This window comes from Papaver somniferum, chromosome 5 (genome assembly GCF_003573695.1).
Source record: "Papaver somniferum cultivar HN1 chromosome 5, ASM357369v1, whole genome shotgun sequence".
In the NCBI taxonomy this organism is placed as follows: Eukaryota; Viridiplantae; Streptophyta; class Magnoliopsida; order Ranunculales; family Papaveraceae; genus Papaver; species Papaver somniferum.
Genome location: NC_039362.1, coordinates 181,427,016 through 181,450,324, shown reverse-complemented (window position 1 = coordinate 181,450,324; position 23,309 = coordinate 181,427,016).

The window sequence follows — 23,309 nt, the reverse complement described above, 5'->3', positions numbered from 1 at the left end:
TTTGTCGCAATGACAAGAGGTGGCATAATAAGACCTTTAATTAGGAAGGCAAAATAAGACCATATGATAAAACAAAATATTTATAAGTATTCGTAACAGATTATTTTTTGCAAGAAAGATAATGAGAGGCAAGTATGGGAATCAATCACAAGAAGCATTATCTTTCTCATCAACAAAATATTAAAAGGAAAAGTTGATTCCAAAGTTGGTTGAAAAATGTAACTCGCAAAAGTGATAAAAATAAGACAGTTCAAGAAGACAAAAGATAAAGAAGCTCAAGCTTCATATTAATTTCAGTAGCAGGAGATAACAAAATTCTTCGCCAATATTCTCGCAAGCCTCTCCTTCATTTCGGTTTTGATCTTCGCCTTGACTAGCATCTTGATTATCGCCAGCAATTACTTCTTCAGGAGAAATTTCTTTCTCATTTGATTAACACCAGCAGATGCTTCTTTAGAAGGAATTTCTTCATCTTCCAAGAAATTATCCTCTGCACCGCTTTCGTAATCATAATCACTATCAGCAGGACGAGGAACTTCATCATCATCTACTTCTAAAGGATCAATTGATGTAGGAGGAAGAGATTTGGACAATAAAATGTCATTTACAAGGACTTCAGCCCGGAGATGAACTTGACGAAGAAGTGCTCTCTGATGATTCCTATCTTGAATATCCTTAAAATAAGCAAGATAATCAAGTCTTCTTTCTGCTCGGTCGCGAGAACCAGTAAGGTAGAGACGAGCAATGCATTTTCTTTGCGAATTTTGGCATATTTAGCCTCCAAAACAGAAATAAAGAATGAAGATTCTTCTCAGACTCTGCGAAAATAGAATACAAAATTTCATTAAGATAAAGAATTCAGAAAGATATGACAAAGAAAAGATAATTAAGGCAGTCAAACTATTATGACTACCTTCCTTTTGCGAAATAAGGTGTTGAATCAAGGAAACAACTATTCTCCCAACGGTCCATTGCGTCATCAAATTTATCTCCAACTAAACCTTTAAGTCGAGACTGAAGATTTTTCTCTTTAGAAATAAGAAAGGCATTTTTCTTCGCAAGAGAAGAATAAGATTCTTCTAATTTGGAATATTGTTCTTTAAGTGATTCGCCTTTACACTTAAAGCTATTCTACCTTGAATGAGTGTATCTCTTTCAGCGATAGATGACTCTGTTACTTCTTTAAGTTCATTTCTCAAAGAGCGAAGAGATTGCTCTTGGTCATCACATACTTTTTGAAGAATACTAAGTTGTTGCGAAGATATCGCCATCTTGTTTAAATAAGTTCTCTTCTCTTGGATAAGGTTTTATTCTCATCTGATAAAGTTTCCATCCCTAAATTAGCTTTAGTTAAAGAATAAGAAAGACGAGATACTTCATTACTTAATAAATCTTGTCTTTGAACTAATTGGGTATTTTCATTGGTAAGATTATTTATATGATCAAGAGAATATGAATAGAGGTTATCTAATTGGTTATATTGATCCATCAAGATTTCTTTATCAACACGGGCTTCTTCAACAGCAGATTCAAATTGATATCTCTCCATTATTCGTTTCTGGTTTAAAGCTTAACATGCGAAAGAGGGATTTCAAGGATAATTAAATATGGGAAGGATAAAACCATTAAAAAGGCAAATTAAAGACACAGATAAGAAAATCATACCTCTCAATTCATCATTCTTCTTGCGAAGATTGTCACGATCCAGAAACATTCTGAAGCTTCTGATTTTCGAGACGAAGAGCATTACATTCTTTTTCCAAAGCTGTCTGCGAAGCAGCTCTGTCAGAACCCAAATGCTTGCTCAGAATTTCGCAAACATTAGACTTGATAGGATCAATAGAAGACTTCTTGACATCATCCAGAACTTCAGATAAAACTTTGAAGGCAATATCTATCCCTTCCACGGTTTCTTTCGAAAGAGGAAGAGACTTAGGTAGAGAACGGAGATAGAAGGTTGAGAAACATTCTCAATGGGAAGAGAAGAGGTTTCATTCACAAAGGATCAACAAGGGGGTTTCAATCATTGAAGGTCAGCTGAAGAAATGAAGTCTGAGGCAGCTTTTTCGCGAATTGGAGATAAAGGTTTATCTTGCGAAGATGTCGCAGAGATTTAGAAGAGATGAGTAAGTGGAAGGGAACAGAAGTTGGAACAGTTTTAAGGTGGCGAGATTTCTTGAGAGGTTTATTAACATCTTTATCACCCTGCGAATTACAATCCAGATAAGAAACAGAGGCAACAATATTGTTATTAGAAAAGGATAGTGTTTCTTACTACCTTCTCATTCGCAGACTTTTATGCGCAACAACCTTATGCAGTGATTTGGGAATGTTAGGGTTCTGAACTGTAAACCTAGTGTTGGAGACGCTTTTGCTGAAATAACAATAGTATGAGAATCACATAAACAACATCAAAAAAGGCAATAAACAAAATCAATTTCAGCAAAACTCGTAAAGAAGAAAAAAGAAAACTAACCTTGATGAATCCATGGAAGACAATAGCAGGGATATTGTTTAGAATAAAATTATGAATTATGAAGATCTGCAGAAGAAATAATATGAAGATGAAGAAGAACTTAAAAGATTGAAGAAGAAAGAAGAAAAATTTTAATAATGGAATTTGCAGAAGAACGATGAAGTTGCAGAGAAAATAAAAAGAAAGAAAAAGAGAGTGGGAATGAATATATATAGAGGGAATTTCTCCTCGAGAAAATAAACACGATTAATACTGAACGATATAAGCGGTTAAAAAGCAACAGTTACAAAAGACGTGTCGAGAAATAAATGGAGGAAAGAATACGTGTGATAAATGCAGAATATGAAGAGGAGAACAGCTGCGGCATTTCTCACATCATTTTCTACTTCGCGAAAAAGATATGAGAAGAGGCAAGATGTAGGATCAGAATCTCGCAATGACAATGTTTCAGCGAAATTACCAATGACATAGCACAACAGCGTCGCAGAACAATTTCGGAAATGATAAATAAATGACGTCAGCTGAGATCACGAGAAAGATATGATAGTCCTGCGAAAATTAGAGAGTTTTCGAAATTAACATTTGTAAGGTTGCGAGAATGTCGCAGAGCATACCCGAAAATAAGGGACAGATTAGATGTCATCCACCATGTATTTCCCTATAAATAGGTTCGAGTTGTAAAGAGAAGGCGAGATCTTTTTTGAGTAAGAAACAAGTAAATAGGAGAGAGAAAGTCTAGAACAGAGATCATTCTTGATTTCTTTATCTTTTCTTGTAAGAACATTCAGATATTGATAAATAAAATTAAGAGTGTAAACCTAAAAATGAGTTGATTAATAGGGAGATCATATGAGGGGTGTAGTGTAGGATTTCCTGCAACTACAATTAAGGAGTGCGAAGACTAAGCATTGTTGGAGGAAACATCATGTTCATTCAAAGACTTTTTAGTATCAATCTTGTGACTTGGATTTGGGTCCATAGCTTCGACAGTAGTCTTATCAACAGAATCAACATTGCCAGATTTGTTCTTCTCAAGTTGATCCTCTGATACAGAAGCATCAATATCATCTTCATGATATTTCTCATCATCGCTTACAAATTCATAGTCACTATCCGGTTCTGGATACTTCTCGTCTTCGCTTATATTGAGAGGAACAACAGTTACTGGAGGAAGAGAGTTGCTCAGAAGGATTTGATTAACTAAAGTCTTATCATTAACATGAGCTTTGCGAATAACTTCCTTCTCAATATTTCCGGCGTTGATATCTGCGAAATTTGGAAGATATGTGAACCGTCTTCGCGCAGGGTCTCGGGAAGCAGTAAGAGAAACTTCAAGATTCGTGTAAGCAATCTCTAGGTTCGGACTATCCTAATTAAATTTAGCTAAGTCCGATCTCAACTTGGATGTAGTGGATTGATTCGACTTCTCAGACTCTGCAAAAATTAATATGGAATCATAATTTGAGACCAAAAATTCAAAGAACTTGAAAAAGCGGGGGTCTAACAACACCACCCAATATTTCGCTTAATAATTTGTATGGACAAACTCCAATATACTTTTTATGAGAATCAACTAGACAGTTAGACTCAATCAATAAAAACAAATATCAAAGAGTTTATATCTCAATCTCTCGATTTGATCTTTACTCAAACAAATGGAAATCTGTGAGTCTTTATCAAAGAGAGATAACTTGGACGGTACCAAAGACCAATGTCCAAGGATCAATCAATATCAATCAACAACCAAAGGTTGGATTTCCAATTGATGATCTTAATGCACAACCTGTATTATTTCAATTACATGAAATATAATGCGGAAAAGAAATAACACAGAAACCAGAAATTTTGTTAACGAGGAAACCGCAAATGCAGAAAAACCCCGGGACCTAGTCCAGATAGAATACACACTGTATTAAGCCGCTACATACACTAGCCTACTACAAGCTAACTTCGTACTGGACTATAGTTGAACCCCAATCAGTCTCCCACTAATTCAAGGTACAGTTGTACTCCTACGCCTCTGATCCCAGTAGGATACTGCGCACTTGATTCCCTTAGCTAATCTCACCCACAACTAAGAGTTGCTGCAACCCAAAATCGCAGACTTGACAATAAACAAATTTGTCTCACACAGAAAAGTCTATCAAAGGATAAATCTGTCTCCCACAGAAAAACCCTAGGTTTTTGTTCCGTCTTAAGATATAAAATCAAGGTGAACATGAACCAATTGATAATCTGGTCTTATATTCCCGAAGAGCAGCCAATATTAATCAATCACCTCTCAACAATCCTTCTTGACTACACATGCGGTTCGTCGAGGAATCACAAACAGTGAGATGAAGATGTTTGTGACTTATTTATCTTACCTATCGGAGAACTCTCACGATCTCAAGCCAATCAATAGATTGTACTCGTACGATAGAAGATGCAAGATCAGATCACACAACTACGATAAAAGTAGTATCGGTCTGGCTTCACAATCCCAATGAAGTCTTTAAGTCGTTAACCTGGTTTTAGAGAAGAAAACCAAAGGTTAAAGGAGAATCGACTCTAGCGAGCGCACTAGTATCACACAGACGTGTGGGGATTAGTTTTTCACAATGCTACATGTTTCCTTTATATAGCCTTCAAATTAGGGTTTTTCCTTAGGTACAAAGCAATCCATATTCACCGTTAGATGAAAACCTGCTTTAGAATCAAGCTAATATTTATCAAACGTTAGATCGAAAACTTAGCTTGTCACACACACTTGGGTAGACGTTTACTGGGTTTGTGAAAACCATGACCAAACGTGTACGTGTATGTTGGTTCAACATAGTAACCCAAAAGGTTAACCATATGAGCAATTCGTATTAACCTAGTTCTTCTTCACCATAACTAGTTCAATTGACTCAAATGAACTAGTTAGAGAGTTGTTCAATTGCTATGAGATCTTATGTAACTACACAAGACACAATTGAAACAAAGATGATTCGATTCGATGAATCGGATCATGAACTTTATAGCCACGATTAGCATAAAGCATTCCTTAGTAATTTAAGTTTCATGTTCAGAGCACATCTTTAGATCATAACCACTTAAGATCACAAACAAGTTGGCGGACTTAAGGCAACCGGCAGAGTTTTCCAAACTCAACAGAAAATCTCGGCAAAGAGACTTCCGCCAGTTCGCGGACTAGGTTCGCGGACTAAACACGCAAACGAGTTTTTGGAAAATCCCAGCAGAAATTCTCGGTAAAAGAACTTCCGTCAGTTCGCAGACTGAGTTCGCGGACTGGGTACACGGACTTGGCAAAGCCAATTCCTCCGGTTTCTCTCAATCAACAAAGTTCGAAAACTTCGGATTAAGGAATACATGGTTATGTAATCTAAACTCTCATTCCAATCATTGAGACATTTTTAGAAGACGTTATATAGCCATAATTCACAAACCGTTTCACGTCAGAGCAATTCTCAAAATAATTGAAACTTTTCATGACTTTCGTCACTAGGTGAAGATAAACTTGATCAAAGCAAAACGCTTTACCAACACACGATTTCTAGAAAAAGATAAGTAGTGGATACCAAGCTCGAAATGTCAAATGAGTATGATCCAGTCTATATAGCATACGACTTTTTGTCTCATAAGAAGTGGTAGATAGAATAGATAGACTTTTGAGTGATAGATAAATTCAAGTATCCACATACCTTTTTGTTAATAAAGTTCCACGGTTCCTTGAGTAAATCTTTGTATTATGAATCGCCATGAAGTCTTTGAGCTCAACTACACTTTGCTATCCTAGTCCGAGACATAGCTATAATAGACTAGAAATCAAGACTCATAGTTTTGATCACTAACATTGACAAACATGCTTGATATAGCAATGCATGCGATGTCGACCGAGCTATGCTCTAACAATCTCAATTTGTCAATTTTAGTGACAAAACTATTAATACATATGGAATACAAAAAGATAAACTTTAGTGGCTCCTATTCCATAGTCTAATCTTCAACGTTCCTTGAAATCTTCATCCTTCCAAGTACTCCAATGATCCCAAAGGTTGTAAGTTTAGCACCACCGTTGTTGAAGATCCGTATCTATAACAATGAGAGAAATTGAGATTCTCGATCATTATTATACAGTGTCATAGTATAATTATGTAACGTCAAAGTCCAATTTCATCACAACTTTAACAACAATACTATGGTAATATGTATCACTCCCCCTTAGTCAATACTCCATCTCGATCATGGAAACCACTCCCCCTTACACAATGATCCGAAAACCATATGTATTTGTAGTGTGAACTACATTATTTCTCCCCCTTTTTGTCAATAAAATTGGCAAAGGTAAAAGAACGAGATCATAATTAAATTTCCACAAGAGACATTTCATACACTAAAATAAAAACGCATACCAACTTAATTTAGATGAAATCATAAATCCGAAGCTAAATGCATTCATAAAGGAGTTTTAAGATACAAGATAACCCCTATAAATTTCCACAGCCGCACACCCCTAAGATATTACCATTAAGCACAAGTTCAAAAGAACTCTCCCCCATTTGATGTCATTCCCGAAAGAACAACAAGAGCGACCTTAATTTCGAAAGAAAAGAATGATTTTTTTAATTGGACACCAAAAACCATGGAAATCATTTTCTATATCCAAAACTCAACTAAATTAATCACAATTAAACCCATGATTAATTTAATCGGAATACGCGACTAAATCAAACCACAAAAGTGATCAATTTAATTGATTGTGCTCAACATAAGAAAACTCACGGAGCTACGAATAAGATAACCACACGGAGATGACTACCTTAATCGTTCAAATACTCAACATAAGGAAAACCTTACGGAATATACGACTACATAAACCAATAGAACATGATTAGTATAGCCGTTCATATACTCAACACAAGAACTTGTGGAATATATGAAAAACTCAACTAGATTAATTACAAGAGAACCTATAATTAATCTAATTGGAATACACAACCAAACTAATCACCGAAGCAATCAATTTAATTTTCAAAAGATTTTGCTCGACAAAAGAAGACTTCCGGAGCAAATAACTAAATAACCAATCAAGATGATTAATTTAGTTCAAGAATGCTCAACATATAACATCTCATGGAACAACCAACAAGGCCAATATTAATCGACATAGTTGTAAGGTGCTCAACATAAGATACACAATGGAGCCTTCACGGTAAAACATAACAAAATGGATCAATGAAGATCAATACCGTGGGTAACATACAAGGATCTATTATATTTTCCATCACTATTTGCATAACGACATAATAGATTTTATCCTTGTCAAACAAAAGATTTCATCCTATTTTCCATCAAATAAATGACTGCATAGGCATAACTTTTGTAATTGTCAAAAGTCCATTCATACTTTCATCAATACGAATATCAATTTATGAACGACTTTACTTTTGACACAATATGGGACCTTCAAGTTCACGGACCCAAACAATACATATCCCATAAAAATATTGTAATACTTCGAAACAGATTAATACTGCAATAATATCATCCTCCAAATATTTTTAGAATTTAAAAACCAATAAACCTAAAAAATACATAAGAAGATGAAAATAAAAATAGCTATGTGTAGTCACAATCTTCGCTATTAAAGCTCTAGTTATTCTTCCAACTATTCCAAAAAGAAGACATACTAGGCATAAAATTAAAAGCATTACTCATCATCTTCATCATCGGACAATTTCTAGGATGCTTGAATTGAATCCAACTCTTCCTTGAGCTCGGGACACTTGGTTCCAATCAACGAAACTTGCTTCTTTAAGCACTTCACTCTTGCATTAACCTTACACACACCCTTGTGAATTTTCTGAATAAGCCTCAAGGTGGTAGGGTCTTCAACATCAAGAGGAGTACCTCTTTGTCGCTTTCGAACATTTTCCCTTATACGCCAGAAGGTACACGGACGAACAAGTTTAGGAACTCCAAGAGAATTTCCAATAAAATCGAGTCCACGATCCCGGAAAATCCGGTTAATCAAACAAGGGTATCCCAACATCTTGATGTGAGAAGTCATCTTCATCATTTGAAAGATGATAAAACCACAAATATCAAGTTTTTTCTTACCGGATACAAGGAAGTAGACCAATTCCGCAAACTCATAACTCCACTATGAATTCTCAATCGTGGAGGGACAAAGGTTAGAGATGCCGAGTTTTCCAAACGCTACTAAAGAAACACTAAGATCATTAGTCGGGAACTTTCCTTGACTCCAAACAACCTTCTTTCCACAAATTCCTATAGAGATATCATCATACAATGGACGTTCATCACTTGGTCTAGGTAACCGTACGTCACCCAACGGTATTTCGGTAATCCTTGAAGTTAGTTCTCTATCAACAAGAAACTTTTTCCTACCAATCATGGATTTGAATTCCATATTATCATAATCAACATCATGAATATTGGCATAGAAAACCCTTGTAAGAGAATCAAATCCTTGACCAAGACCATCAAGGATATTTCCAAGCTTGAATTTTTAAAAACATACCAAATCCTCTTCATGCCCACTAGAAAAATCCAACTTATTTTTTAGAATAAAACCATGTGAAGCAATCTTATCAAATATTCTAGAACAAGAATCATTCACAAACCTAATTCTAAGATAGTCTTGATCATGAGGAGGATTCAAGCTAGAGGATTTTGAGCTTTTAGAACTCCTTTTTGTGTTTCTAGTATTCATCATGGAACTATAACTAAGCAAGGATCAAGAGAGAAATACTTACTTGGATTGAATACCTTTTCTCTCAATTTCTCCAAAGAAGCTTTAATGGAAGCAAGACACAAAACCCTAGAAGTTCACGTACGCGGACGGGAAGAAGAGGGAGGAGAAAGTTCGCGGACCACATACACACATATACCCCTCATTCATGGGCTTGGGCCGAACACGAACCGTGATCCACATAAGACTTATGGGATTTTCTTAGCCATTAGAACACTAAAGGTTATGCAACTCGTGACAACATAAACAACGGATGCAGTAGAAAGCACATTTATACACAACACAATCTATTTCTTTCCCCTCTACAAGATATATACAAAGGGGAAGTGCCAATCTCGTTACCAAGAGGCAGAATGTGCAGAGATATTCTCATGCGAAATTTCCGGTTGATATGTGTGAATAGTCCCTGTGGTATAATAAAAGTAATGATGATAGTCAGGACAGTTAGAGATTTCTTTCCTTCGTTTGTTCTGGCCTAAAGAAGGATACCTCCGATTTCTGGATTGTTCAGTATTAACAGATTTAACACATACAAAAGCCTTTTCGGAATGATTCTTAGACTTAACAGATTTAAGATTTTCTAAGAATTTAAAAACGCCTTCGAACGCTTTGAACAGATCTTTATCAATTGATCCATCTCGACAGTATTCCTCAAAAAGATCAAGAGTTAATCTAGTGAGTTTCCATATCCTTGAACATATTGAGTGTTTTCTCAGTCTTTCCTTCTTTTTATTTTTTCCTTGTGATTGATTCTTAACATCTAAAACTTCCCTTTTAGATGAAGAATAATTATCATGAGAATCCAAAGGTTTTCTCCATAATAATCTCTGAACAATCTTTAAGGAAATCTGGCGTGCGTTACAGATGCCAGGAGCAAGTTTTCCAAAGAAATTTCCCATAGGGCAATTTATAAAGAACGAACAAACACAAACTTATTAGGTTTACAGTGTTTGCCTACTCAGATACCAATTGAAAAAGCGGGGGTCTAACAACACCACCCAATATTTTTCTTAGCAATCTGTATGGACAAACTCCAATATACTTTTCATGAGAATCAACTAGACAGTTAGACTCAATCAATAAAAAGATATATCAAAGAGTTTATATCTCAATCTCTCGATTTGATCTTTACTCAAGCAAATGGAAATCTGCGAGTCTTTATCAAAGAGAGAAAACTTGGACGGTACCAAAGACCAATGTCCAAGGATCAATCAATATCAATCATGAACCAAAGGTTGGATTTCCAATTGATGATCTTAACGCACAACCTGTATTATTTCAATTATATAAAATATAATGCGGAAAAGAAATAACACAGACACCAGAAATTTTGTTAACGAGGAAACCGCAAATGCATAAAAACCCCGGGACCTAGTCCAGATTGAATACACACTGTATTAAGCCGCTACAGAAAATAGCCTACTACAAGCTAACTTCGGACTGGGCTATAGTTGAACCCTAATCAGTCTCCCACTAATTCAAGGTATAGTTGTACTCATACGCCTCTGATCCCAGCAGGATACTGCGCACTTGATTCCCTTAGCTGATCTCACCCACAACTAAGAGTTGCTGCAACCCAAAATCACAGACTTGATAATAAACAAATCTGTCTCACACAGAAAAGTCTATCAAAGGATAAATCTGTCTCCCACAGAAAAACCCTAGGTTTTTGTTTAGTCTTAAGATATAAAATCAAGGTGAACATGAACCAATTGATAATCTGGTCTTATATTCCCGAGGAACAGCCTAGATTAATCAATCACCTCTTAACAATCCTTCTTGACTACACAAGCGGTTTGTCGAGGAACCACAAAAAGTGATACGAACATGTTTGTGACTTCTTTATCTTTCCTATCGGAGAACTTACACGATCTCAAGCCAATAAATAGATTGTACTCGTACGATAGAAGATGCAAGATCAGATCACACAACTACGATAAAAGTAGTATCGGTATGGATTCACAATCCTAATGAAGTCTTTAAGTTTTTAACCTGGTTTTAGAGAAGAAACCCAAAGGTTAAAGGATAATCGAATCTAGCGAGCGCACTAGTATCACACAGACGTGTGGGGATTAGTTTTGCACAATTCTAGATGTCTCCTTTATATAGCCTCCAAATCAGGTTTTTGCCTTAGTTACAAAGCAATCCATATTCACCGTTAGATGAAAACCTGATTTAGATTCAAGCTAATATTTCTCAACCATTAGATCGAAAACTTAGCTTGTCACACACACTTGGGTAGACGTTTACTGGGTTTGTGAAAACCATGCCCAAACGTGTACGTGTATGTTGGTTCAACATAGTAACCCAAAAGGTTAACCATATGAGCAATTCGTATTAACCTAGTTCTTCTTCACCATAACTAGTTCAATTGACTCAAATGAACTAGTTAGAGAGTTGTTCAATTGCTATGAGATCTTATGTCACTATACAAGATACAATTGAAACAAAGATGATTCGATTCGATGAATCGGCTCATGAATTTTATAGCCACAGTTTGCATAAAGCATTCCTTAGTAATTTAAGTTTCATGTTCAGAGCACATATTTAGATCACAACCACTTAAGCTCACCAACAAATTCGCGGACTTAAGGAAACCTGCAGAGTTTTCCAAACTCAGCAAAAAATCTCGGCAAAAAGACTTCCGCCAGTTCGCGGACTAGGTTCGCGGACTGAGTTCGCGGACTAAAAAAGCAAATTAGTTTTTGCAAAATCCCAGCAGAAATTCTCGGTAAGAGAACTTCCGTCAGTTCGCGGACTGGGTTCGCGGACTTGGGAAAGCCAATTCCTCCGGTTTCTCTCAATCAACAAAGTTCGAAAACTTCGGATTAAGGAATACATGGTTATGTAATCTAAACTCTCATGCCAATCATTGAGACATGCTCAGAGGACGTTATATTGCCGTAATTCACAGACCGTTTCACGTCAGAGCAATTCTCAAAGTAATTGAAACTTTTCATGACTTTCGTCACTAGGGGCAGATAAACTTGATCAAAGCGAAACGCTTTACCAACACATGATTTCGAGAAAAAGATAAGTAGTGAATACTCAGCTCGAAATGTCAAATGTGTATGATCCAGTCTATATAGCATACAACTTTTTGTCTCATAAGAAGTAGGACATATAATAGATATACTTTTGAGTGATAGATAAGTTCAAGTCTCCACATACCCTTTTGTTGCTGAAGTTCCACGGTTCCTTGAGTAGATCTTCGTCGTTGTATGGTGAATCGCCATGAAGTCCTTGAGGTCAACTACACTTTTCTATCCTAGTCCGAGACTTAGCTATAATAGACTAGAAATCAAGACTCATAGTTTTGTTCACTAACATTGACATACATGCTTGATATAGCAACACATGTGAGGTCGACCGAGCTATGCTCTAACATAACTAAATTAAAGGATTAGAAATTTAAGGCAGTCAACTCAGGCTGACTACCTTCGCAGAATTTAGAAAAGGCAAGAGTGTTATTCTTCATACTTTCCATAGCTTTATCAAAATCGTCACCAACTAAACCATTGAGACGAGATTGAATCTTCTTTTTATCAGCAGAGAGGGAATTATTCTTTTTCTTAAGGTCATCTTGAGAATGCTTCAGTTGATCATATTGTTTTTGAAGCTGGTTCATCTTCACAGTCAATTTTATTTTACTTTGGATGATTTTCTCGTTCTGGGTACTTAATTCCTTAGATGCTGCTTCATAATGAACTTCTAGGGAACGAATGACTTGTTCTAGATTATCATTTACTTTCTGGGGAATTAAGTACTAATGCGAAAACATAGCTTCTTTCTTTAGAAAAGAATGTTTCTCCAAAAGAAAGGGTATAGTTTTCTTCTGATAAGGATTGATGTCTTAAATCAGCACTATATAACAATTTAGACATATGGGAAATCTGGGTATTTAATACTTCAATCTCTTGATTAAGGTGACTATTTTCATGGGTTAGATTGTTAATCTGGTCAAGCGAATATGAATGTTGGTTATTTAATTGATCTAGTTGAATCCGCAACGTCTCATTATTCGCACGAATATCTTCTGTGAGGAATTGGAAGGTGAATCTCTCTGCAACTAGCTTCTGGTTTAAATCTTAATAAATGCATGAAGAAGTTTAAAAGGTGGAGATAAGCGAAGAAATATGCTACGAGAATCAATAAATAAAAAGAAGAATACCTCTTCGTTTTTTATTCTGGCTGCGAAGACCTTCAGAATCAAGGATTGCAACTTGGAGTTCTCCTTTTAGTCTACTAACTTCCTTTTCTAAAAGGGTGTTCTTGTGTGAAAGTTATAGTTGAGAACAACTAGATTTAAAATGCCCTTCAGCCAAAGTCATTCGTCGATGAGATTCCTAAGAAAGAAAGAAAGTAAGGACATATAATAAGAATATTATAACCAAAAGAGCATATACAAGAGGTACTTACCAAGACATCTAAAGCAGTATGGAAACTTGGATCGATTTGAGAATGAATTTCTTCTCTTGTAGCTTTATTAGAAGGAAAATCGCATAGAAGTTTACTTAAAGCAGAACATATGTGAACTTTGTGAGGATCACTGGTGGATGACTGAGCAGAGTTGATAATGTCGAGTAAGGTTTGAGAAGCAAGATTTACATAGTTCATAGCTTCCTTATCAAGAGAAAGGGATTCTAATAAAAAAGAGGAAGATGAAGAAGGTGAAAAAGAAATAGAAGGAGAGGAAGTAGTAACATTCGCAGAACTGGGAATATCCAAATTACTTTGAGTGGTATCGGTGCTAATGGGCAAAGGAGAGTTCACAAAGGTTGAAACAGTTTGAATAACATCCGGAGAAAATGTATAAGCAGGAGTGGGGGTACTCTGTAGACCTTGATTAGTAACGGTTTTCTCTTCAGAGGAAAAATTTCATCAAGAGTAACAGAGACATTCACATGAGAATAAAAAATATTAGTTTGAATTGGAGATGGAGGAATGATCTCTGCGACACCAAATTCAGGAATGAAAAAAATTGATTTGAGAGTTGTGGGCTTGCGAACTCTTTTAGGTTTCAGTCCTTTTCCTCCACCCATCTCACAATCGGAATCCTGCGAAAACAACGCAGATAAGAAATAGAGGCAACAATATTGTTTTATAAAAACAAGAATATTTCTTACTCCTTTGTTGTGCGAAGTCTTCCTCTTGAGAGATTCTTTATCCTTGATATCTGAAAAAGATTTAGGGTTGGAAACAGTCACTTTGAGGCTGCTCGAAGAAGAACTTTTCATGAAAACAGTAAGGAAGATAAATTAATCATAAGATCAGCAATCATGATCGAGATTAAAAGTTATGATTATCAATTGTAATCAACAGAATAAAAAGAGAGTGATTTTGATAGAACGTACAAACCTTGGATTTGGATCCATGAGAATAATGGAGATAAAACATCAGCAGCAGTAACAGATGAATCAAGGGAGAAGAAAGTCTCGAGGAAAAAGAGATATAAACAAAATTAAAGAAACGAAGAAGTTATTTATCGAAGAAAAATCAATAAATAGAGAAGAAAAATGACCGGTTAGAGACGGGTTGTATCGGTAAAAAGCAAAAGAATCAACACATGCAGAAAGAAAGGCAGAAATTACGGAAGAATGTCGGTAAAACAAAATATGAAGAAATAAATATGTGCGATAAGTTGGATTGAAAATTTCTCATATAGCTCACTTTATAAAGAGAACGAAATGAGAAGAAGCAAAATGTAGGAGTGAAATATCACACATTTATTAAGTATGCGAAGTAAAGGTCATCTACCTTAAGCGAAGACCATCACACATGTTAAAATTAGGATGACCTGTTAATGATGTCAGCATAGTCACAAGTAAAGTGTGATGATCTGTGCGAAGGTGTAAAGTGTGCGAAGTTGAGTGAATATACATGAGCGTTTGTAACGCACAGTGATTCCGAAAATAGGGGATTTATTAGCTGTCATCCACTATGTAGTGCCCTATATAAGGGGAAGGAATCTGTGTATTGAGAGAGAGATCGGAGGAGAGTATTAGATAAAAAAAACTAAGAGAGAGAAAGTGTATTTGGAGAGTAAGTGAAGTCATTGTATTATCTTGTAACCATTGATAGAACTTAATAAATAATAAAAAAAATTCATTATGATTACTTAGAATCTTGTGTAAATTCATATGGGATGTGGTTGTAGGATTTCCTGCAACGACACTAATCCTGCAACCTTCCCACCAACTTTTCATGACTGACAGGAAAAACAGTATTGCAACCAAGAATAGATGGTTGAAAACTATACCAGTAATCTAAACAGATCCTTATAGATTCTAGAGTATTATCCATTCAAATATTTCTAGATTTTTGTATTGGAATTACTCTCATTTGATACCCAAACTTTCAAGTTTCTCGTGCCATATTAAGACGCAGAAATTCACGATATAGAAAAACTAGACATCAAGAGTTTGCTCGGTTTGTAATTCAAGAACTAGACGTGCATATATAACCTGAATGACATACATATATCATTGTAAGCTAGCATTATTACTACTTCACAACTAAAATTAGCTTTCACTTTCTGAAACACTTCCTTCCAACACTAAGTATTCACCTATATATTTCTAGATACATTTCCATATATGTATTTTGGTGAGGGTATTTACTTTCTGTAACTTATAATCATGGAATGACTTTGCAGTTATGGGCACAAAATGCTGCTCTTGAAACGCGTGAAATGCTGACTTGCTAACTGAATTTAATTATTTATTGTTCTCGTCCAATCCACTGATCTAGAAGTTGATAAGAGAGTTAATTCAGAAATGGTGCTGGTAAATTTTGACGTTCTTTATTTAGGTTCATACTTGAAGTGGTGAAATTGCTATAATTTTGTTTAACATCTTATTTGTTTTGCATATGACTTCGGGGGTTTCTAGTTTCTAATTTTTGCTGTGAATGTACATGAGTTTGTTGGTTCACATATCTTTGTTAGTCTGTTCGTATTTGTTTGAAGATGTTTTTTATTTTATTTTTTGTTTATGAATCCCTAATTAAGAAGTATATTGTAGAGGTTAATTAGCTCGATGTGTTGTGGTATTGTGTAGCTAACTTGTCGTGCTAGTGCTTGCACCTAAGGTTAATTTTTTCCCTTAAGTTTAAAGATGTGCACATGATTCCTGGCCTTGGAAGGGACCTAGAGAACTTTCATGAATGTGTACTATGGTGGGAGTGAAAATCTAAAGCACATATGGCTATATCTGCAGATATTTAGAGAGAAAAGGCTTGAGTTTCTTTAGGATTTAATAAGATTACATACACCAATCATGATGAATTATTTGTTTTCCCTGTGACCGATAAGAGAGGGGTTTAGTTTATTTTTTTTATCAAAGCTGTCTGAATTGCTTAGTTCCTAACTCATTCGAATTGGGTAACTAAGTTACATTTTGAAGACTTTGTTTCAATCTGTGTATGGCCATGTAATTCACTCTATGTACAGTTCACATATCTTTTAACTTACTAGGGTGCTAATTTCTCCTTGTATTTTTTTATGGTTTGTCACTAGAATTATGTAATAGTAATAGCAAGAGTTTTGTTACACAGTTAGGATTAGAATGTCTAGGGAGACTATGTCCATCTATCCCATTCTTTATGGTTTCCTTGTGGGTTAAATGAATGAAGGACTCGTCACCTTGTATTCAGTTCCCATTAAGCTTTGTGCAATTTGATTAATCTTACTCTAAGTTTGTTGATTTGGATACTATATGACACTGCTTTACAGGCCACCAAGTTCTAGAAAGGCTACTCTGCCCTTGGATATCACTTCATTGCAGTTTAGTTTAGGAAAATGCAACTGGTGATCATGGTGATGATGTAATACGTCAGGCGTAATAGAAGCTACATATCAGATGATAGTTGACATCTCTCAGGAAGGACAATTTGTTCGAGTTGAGCAAGCAGCATTGTACCATCAGATTGTAATCATGAGCAGCAGTCCAACGCTCTATTTTTTGTTTTCTTTTATGAAATGCTTAATTGAAATAATAAATGTATTATTATTAATTATAAATAAAAAAAGTTATTTTCGGAAGTATTTTACTGTTTAGCTTTATTTTTTTTTGCATTTACCTAATTTAAAGTATTTTGTATAAATAATGGTTCGTATTCCCAACGTCGGGCACATCAATACACAAATTTGCACCGTGACCAATTAATTTTGTAATTAATGCTGGAATTTCCACTGGTAAACGTTTGATCAATTAATTTTGTAATTAATGCTGGTTTATAGAAAGACTTAATTTCTGGGACTGCAGCTGATGAAATTTCAATTTCTAAGCGTTTGAGCAGCTAAACATAGCAGCTAAACATTCATTGGTCTAAATATGCCAACTTTAATTGCATATAGTTAGCTCAACGAGGTAAACATTTGGAAACTACCCATGGTATTAGTTGTTATATGGTTTAGAGACCATACGACATCTACAAGTTTTAATTGTTGAATGATTCGGAAACCATGTGCCAACTACTAATTAATTGTTTTAACCTATAACAATTATAAATCAAGACATTTGGCTGCTATCAAATTAATTGCTAAATAAATTCGCAACAAGATATAAACTTAGTTGTTATAATGTTTGGCAACCACCTGACATCTATAAATTTTGGCTGTTAAAATGTTTGGCAAGTACTTGGCAACTATAAAAATTAGTGGGTCTAATTTATTGCATTTAACAAATAATGTATTTGGTAACTATGACTCAAGTTTTCATAAGTGAGAATAGCAACAAGGAATTTTTAGTAGTTGCCATTACATTTGGAAACACCCCATACGACAACTTAACCTCCGCAACTACCATTAGTTGCCTTTTCGTTTGGCAACTAAAATCTCATCTTAGGCAACTAAACTAGTTTTGTTGCCAATGCTCAGGTTTTTTGTAGTGTGCTCTTGAAACTATACTAATGAACAAGGATGTAAATTGTTGACCGACGTTATTGACATGTGAACCGGCTTCCAAAGAAACACGTCTAATCATATCCGATAACAACATCTTGATGCGTTTATCACTTAAGTTCCAAGAGTAAAATTTACGTGTTTTTTTTTCGATAATCAACTTGCTGATAGAATGTAGTAGCACTAGTAGAAGATTTTGCGATATGCCGAAGTAACTCTACTTGTGAGATACTGTGATAGTGAGACTGAGATGTGAGAAGTGAGAATTGAAAAGTGAAGCGAGAAGAAAATAATGGCCCCATTAGACCTTTCAGTTATAGTCATGGGCTTACATCGGTTTGATATAGTAAACGAATTTCACATATGCCCGAACAGAAGTTAAAATGATAATGATTCAGCCATTGTTGAGATTGGTTATATGACGGAAACTATACGACTTATGTATCTTAGTATGCCATTAGAGGTTCCAGGACTGTTGGATCGAGACAAGAGAGAGGAGAGCACAAACGCGGAAGCAATAATCGTCTACATTGATAACCAAATCGGTGTACAAATTCTCTTGGCTCAACAATCTATTTATATAGTTCACAAACTTGACGACCACTTCAAGCACTTTCCAAACAAAAATCAAACTCTAAACAAAGACACTTTCCTAACATGAACATGACTCTAAAACAGAACTCTTCTAGAACTCTCTAGAACCAAAATACCTTGTGTCGCAAGATAACTTCGACTTCCAAATATAGTCTTGGTTTATTATTTCCAACATCCTCCCTTAAACCAAGACTTCCATTATCCAAGCCTTCCACACATTGATCAAGCCCCACTTCAATTGAAACTTCTTTGAGAAAAACATTCTCAACAATCCTTTGAAACTGACAAACGGTTCACTCTTCAGGCACTTGATTTCTTCAACGTTTCTTGACAAGCTAGAAACTCAACCATGTGATCTATCCACTTGCTTTCCAAACGTGAAACCAACTCCACCTACTTCACTTTCTTCTCTTCTTACCTACTTTACTCGCAGGATTTCTTCTCTACTTACCTACTTTACTCGCAAGATTTCTTCTCTTCACATGTTACTTAAACAAGAGTCACAACTGACAGTTAGTGATGTCTGTTACAACTGATCTTTTCACAGCTTACAAACCTTTCTTCTCTTCTCAAGTACACATGTTTCTTTACTTCCACAACTTGTGTTGCAATCAAAGAACAAAAGAACAAGCACAAAGGATAAGAAATGAAGCCAAAACTCTACCGATACTTCTTTTCTTCACAACTTTGTTGATTTAGAACCGTTTGATCTTCTATTTATATTGATTTCGAATCCATAACCTAACCCTTTTAATCAGCCACTCACCCAGAGCTTCTTCACCTTCTAAAATCAACCAATGCTCTGCCAAAGCAACCCTTGTTCATTGCACCATCACCAACATACACATCATACTACTGTAACATTATTTTGTCACAAAACTGCTTTCAGCCCCGCCTGTTACTGTCAACAGTAACGTTTACCTCTGTCACACTTCTGTTAAACTGTAACAATCTTTGATAACGCTTCTGTAAATAGTTGTCACATCCTTCAGTCACGCTTTTGTTCGTCTGTCATAAACTGTGACGTTTCTTCTGTTACATATCAGTTACTGTTCAACTGTAACAGTTCTCATGTAACTGTTCTCATGTAACTGTGACACTAAACTTTTGTAACACCTTTACTGTTACTAACTTTCAATAACATTTTTTTTAGCAACAGGTCGTACCAAACTTCCTTGTTTATCTCTTAACCGTTGCCAAACGATTATGCACACAGCCACGACCAATGGCACGAGCCACTGTCCCCTTCATTTTCTTTCTAAACTTCCATGGCAGCACCAAACTTTATTACTTTGTCTACTGACCATCACAACTCCATTGACTCCAACAACAGCTTCTCTTCTCTTCAAACAAATTTCATCACCAGCTCGAGTTGTTTCTCTGTAATCACCTGTTGGAGAAAATGAGTTATTTAATAAATGATTTTTTTGGTCTTGGTGTGGTTTGATCTCATGACCTAGGGGTCTAAGGATACTCACTCATTTTTGAGTGAATGAAATGGAACCTTTAGTCCCACATTGTGGAAAACTAAAGAGGTGCTCCACTATATTACCATGTTCTCATGGATATGTTGTAACACAATGTGGGTGGAGCGGGTGGGGCGAAAAATACATGTTTCGACCCATGCCCATGCGCGTGTACCAAGCACCAAGTCCGTGTCTACTTGAAATTATTTTTTGCAAGTTTTTAACTTGATAAATAATTTATTTAAGAGTTTTATTTATGGAAAAATTCCTTTTTTGTGTTTAATTGTTTTACAAGAAACAAAATTCGTTTTATAAGAAAAAACCTAAACCTAACTTGATTTGCAAGTTAATTTTCATAAAAATACAACTCGAAAATCTCTTTTCAAAACACACAAGCAACGACCATCTCTAGGTCTTTTCTTCATCTTCTTGATTTTATTTTCGTGCGGTGTTTTACTTCCATCCTCGTTGCTGAGTTTAAGAGTGGGTAACTTGTATTGTGCTAATACAAGTTATATCGGGCAGTCTTATCCTGGAAACATCTTCGCACGTTGGGGTTTAGCATTACTTTAGAGTATACCCGCGAACTAATGTGTTAAGGACAGCTTGTTGAACCTGTGATTCTGCCCTCATCAATTTGTTCGTGGTAGAGTTGTTTGATACGGTTCTTTATATTTATTGTTTGATACATCTGACGTTTCTTCTATTGTTGCAAGACTCCAAAAATCTTAACACATTATTATTCCTTGTAACAATGGGAAAGAACGACGTTGAAAGACCACAAAAGTTTAATGGAAAGGATTTCAAGAGATGGCAATCCAAGATGTTGTTTTATCTAAGCCATCATGAACTGGATTATGTACTTGTTCCACATGATGAATTGATGAATGCTGAAGCTTTAACTGAGGAGGTGATCGAGTATAACAAGCGGTGTAATTTTCTGGCAAAAAAATATATCATGAATGTTTTGGAAGATACGATGTATGATTTTTACAATGCTAAAGAAAATTTCAGTGCTTATGATTTGTGGATTGCGTTAGAAGCAAGGTATCAAGAGGAGACTGCAGGGAGCAAGAAATTTCTGGTGGCGAAGTTTATGGACTTCAAGATGACGAATGATAAGCCTGTTGTTGATCAATTCCTCGAATTTCAACAGATTATTAATGAGATTCTTGCTGAAGGTATGGTCATTGATGAGACGTTTCAAGTATCTGCGGTAATTGAGAAGTTACCAAGTTCCTGGTCTGAGTACAAGAAAAAGCTAAGACATGAAACTGGCGAGATCAACATGGTTGGATTAGGGAAGAAGATTCAAGTGGAAGAGTTGTTGTGCTCCAAAGATAAGAACGTGTCTTCTGCAAGGGACATGAGTAATAAAGCTCATATGACTGAACATAGATCTTCCAAAGCTGGAAAAGGTGAGAGTAACAATCGTAACTCTAAGCGTGGTCCTCCCAAGAAAGGTATGTTTCGAAAACCATAGTCTAGCATTACTAAAATTAAGGGTGCTTGTTATGTGTGTGGAGTTACTGGCCATATGGAAGTTCACTATAGACATCGTAAGGACAAGAAGGATAATGCTAACTTGGTTGAAAAGGACAAGGATGAGTTTTCTGCTGTAGTGTCTGAAGTTAATTTGGTGACCAATGTGATGGACTGGTGGGTAGACTCTGGAGCTACCAAGCATGTTTGTGAGAACAGAGACTTGTTCACCTCCTACCAGAGGGTAGGGGAAGGCGAGAAACTCTATATGGGTAACTCATCTGCATCAGAGGTTGCAGGAAAAGGAAAGGTCGGTCTGAAGCTCACATCTGGAAAGACTCTCACATTGAATGGAGTTCTTCATGTTCCAGACATCTGCAAAAATCTTGTTTCTTGTTCTGTTTTAGATGATAAGGGTTTTAAAGTTTCAATTGAGTCTGGAAAACTTATAGTAACTAAGGGAAATGATTATGTGGGTAAGGGTTATAAGACTAGGGGTCTTTACAAACTTAATGTAACCTGTCCTGAAGTGAAATTGAATGATTCTTCTGCTTACATGTGTGTGTCATCGAATGTTTGGCATGGTAGACTTGTTCATGTAAATTACAAATCAATGCATAAACTGGCTAGCGTAGGCTGCATACCCAAATTCACTTTAGATAAAAGTCATAAGTGTGAGATTTGCGTAGAATCTAAGCATGCTAAGAAATCATTCAGGAAGAATGTCCAGAGAAACACTAAACCCTTAGAATTGATTCATTCAGACGTAGTTGACATGAAGTCAGTTCAAACTAGAGGTGGTAAGAAATGGTTTGTCACTTTTATAGATGATTGTACGAGGTACTGTCAGGTTTATTTGCTTAGAGGGAAGGACGATGCCTTAGAAGCCTTTAAGATATATAAACGTGAAGTTGAAAACCAATTGAATGCTACCATTAAAACTTTTAGGTCTGACCGTGGTGGTGAGTATCTAATTCCTATTGGAGATTTCTGTGAAGAACATGGCATAATACATGAAACTACAGCCCCTTATTCACCTCAATCCAATGGTGTAGCTGAACGTAAGAACCGTACCCTTAAGGATATGATGAATGCCATGTTGATTAGTTCAGGATTACCTTCGAATTTGTGGGGGGAGGCTATCCTCTCAGCCAATTACATCCTGAACAGAGTACCCTTTAAAGGATCAGATAAAACTCCATATGAGTTATGGAAAGGTAAACAACCATCTTATGATTACTTCAAAGTGTGGGGGTGCTTGGCAAAGGTGGCCATCCCTCCTCCTAAGACAAATAAGATAGGACCCAAAACCGTTGATTGTGTTTTTATAGGGTATCCTGAGCATTCTAGTGCTCATAGGTTTATGGTTGTGAGTTCTGAAATTTCTGACATAGGGTTGAATACTATCATGGAGTCTAGGGATGCTGAGTTCTTTGAGAATTTTTCCTATGAAACGTGATTCTCGAAAGAGATGTTTAGATGATCCCCTAGAATTTCCATCATCCAGTCAGTCATTACCTTTAGAGGAAGATGAACCAGAAATAGAACCTAGAAGAGGTAAAAGGGTTAAAACTAGAAAACCTATCCTGGTTGCATTACATACCTAGCCGAGTCTGATCCTCAAACTTA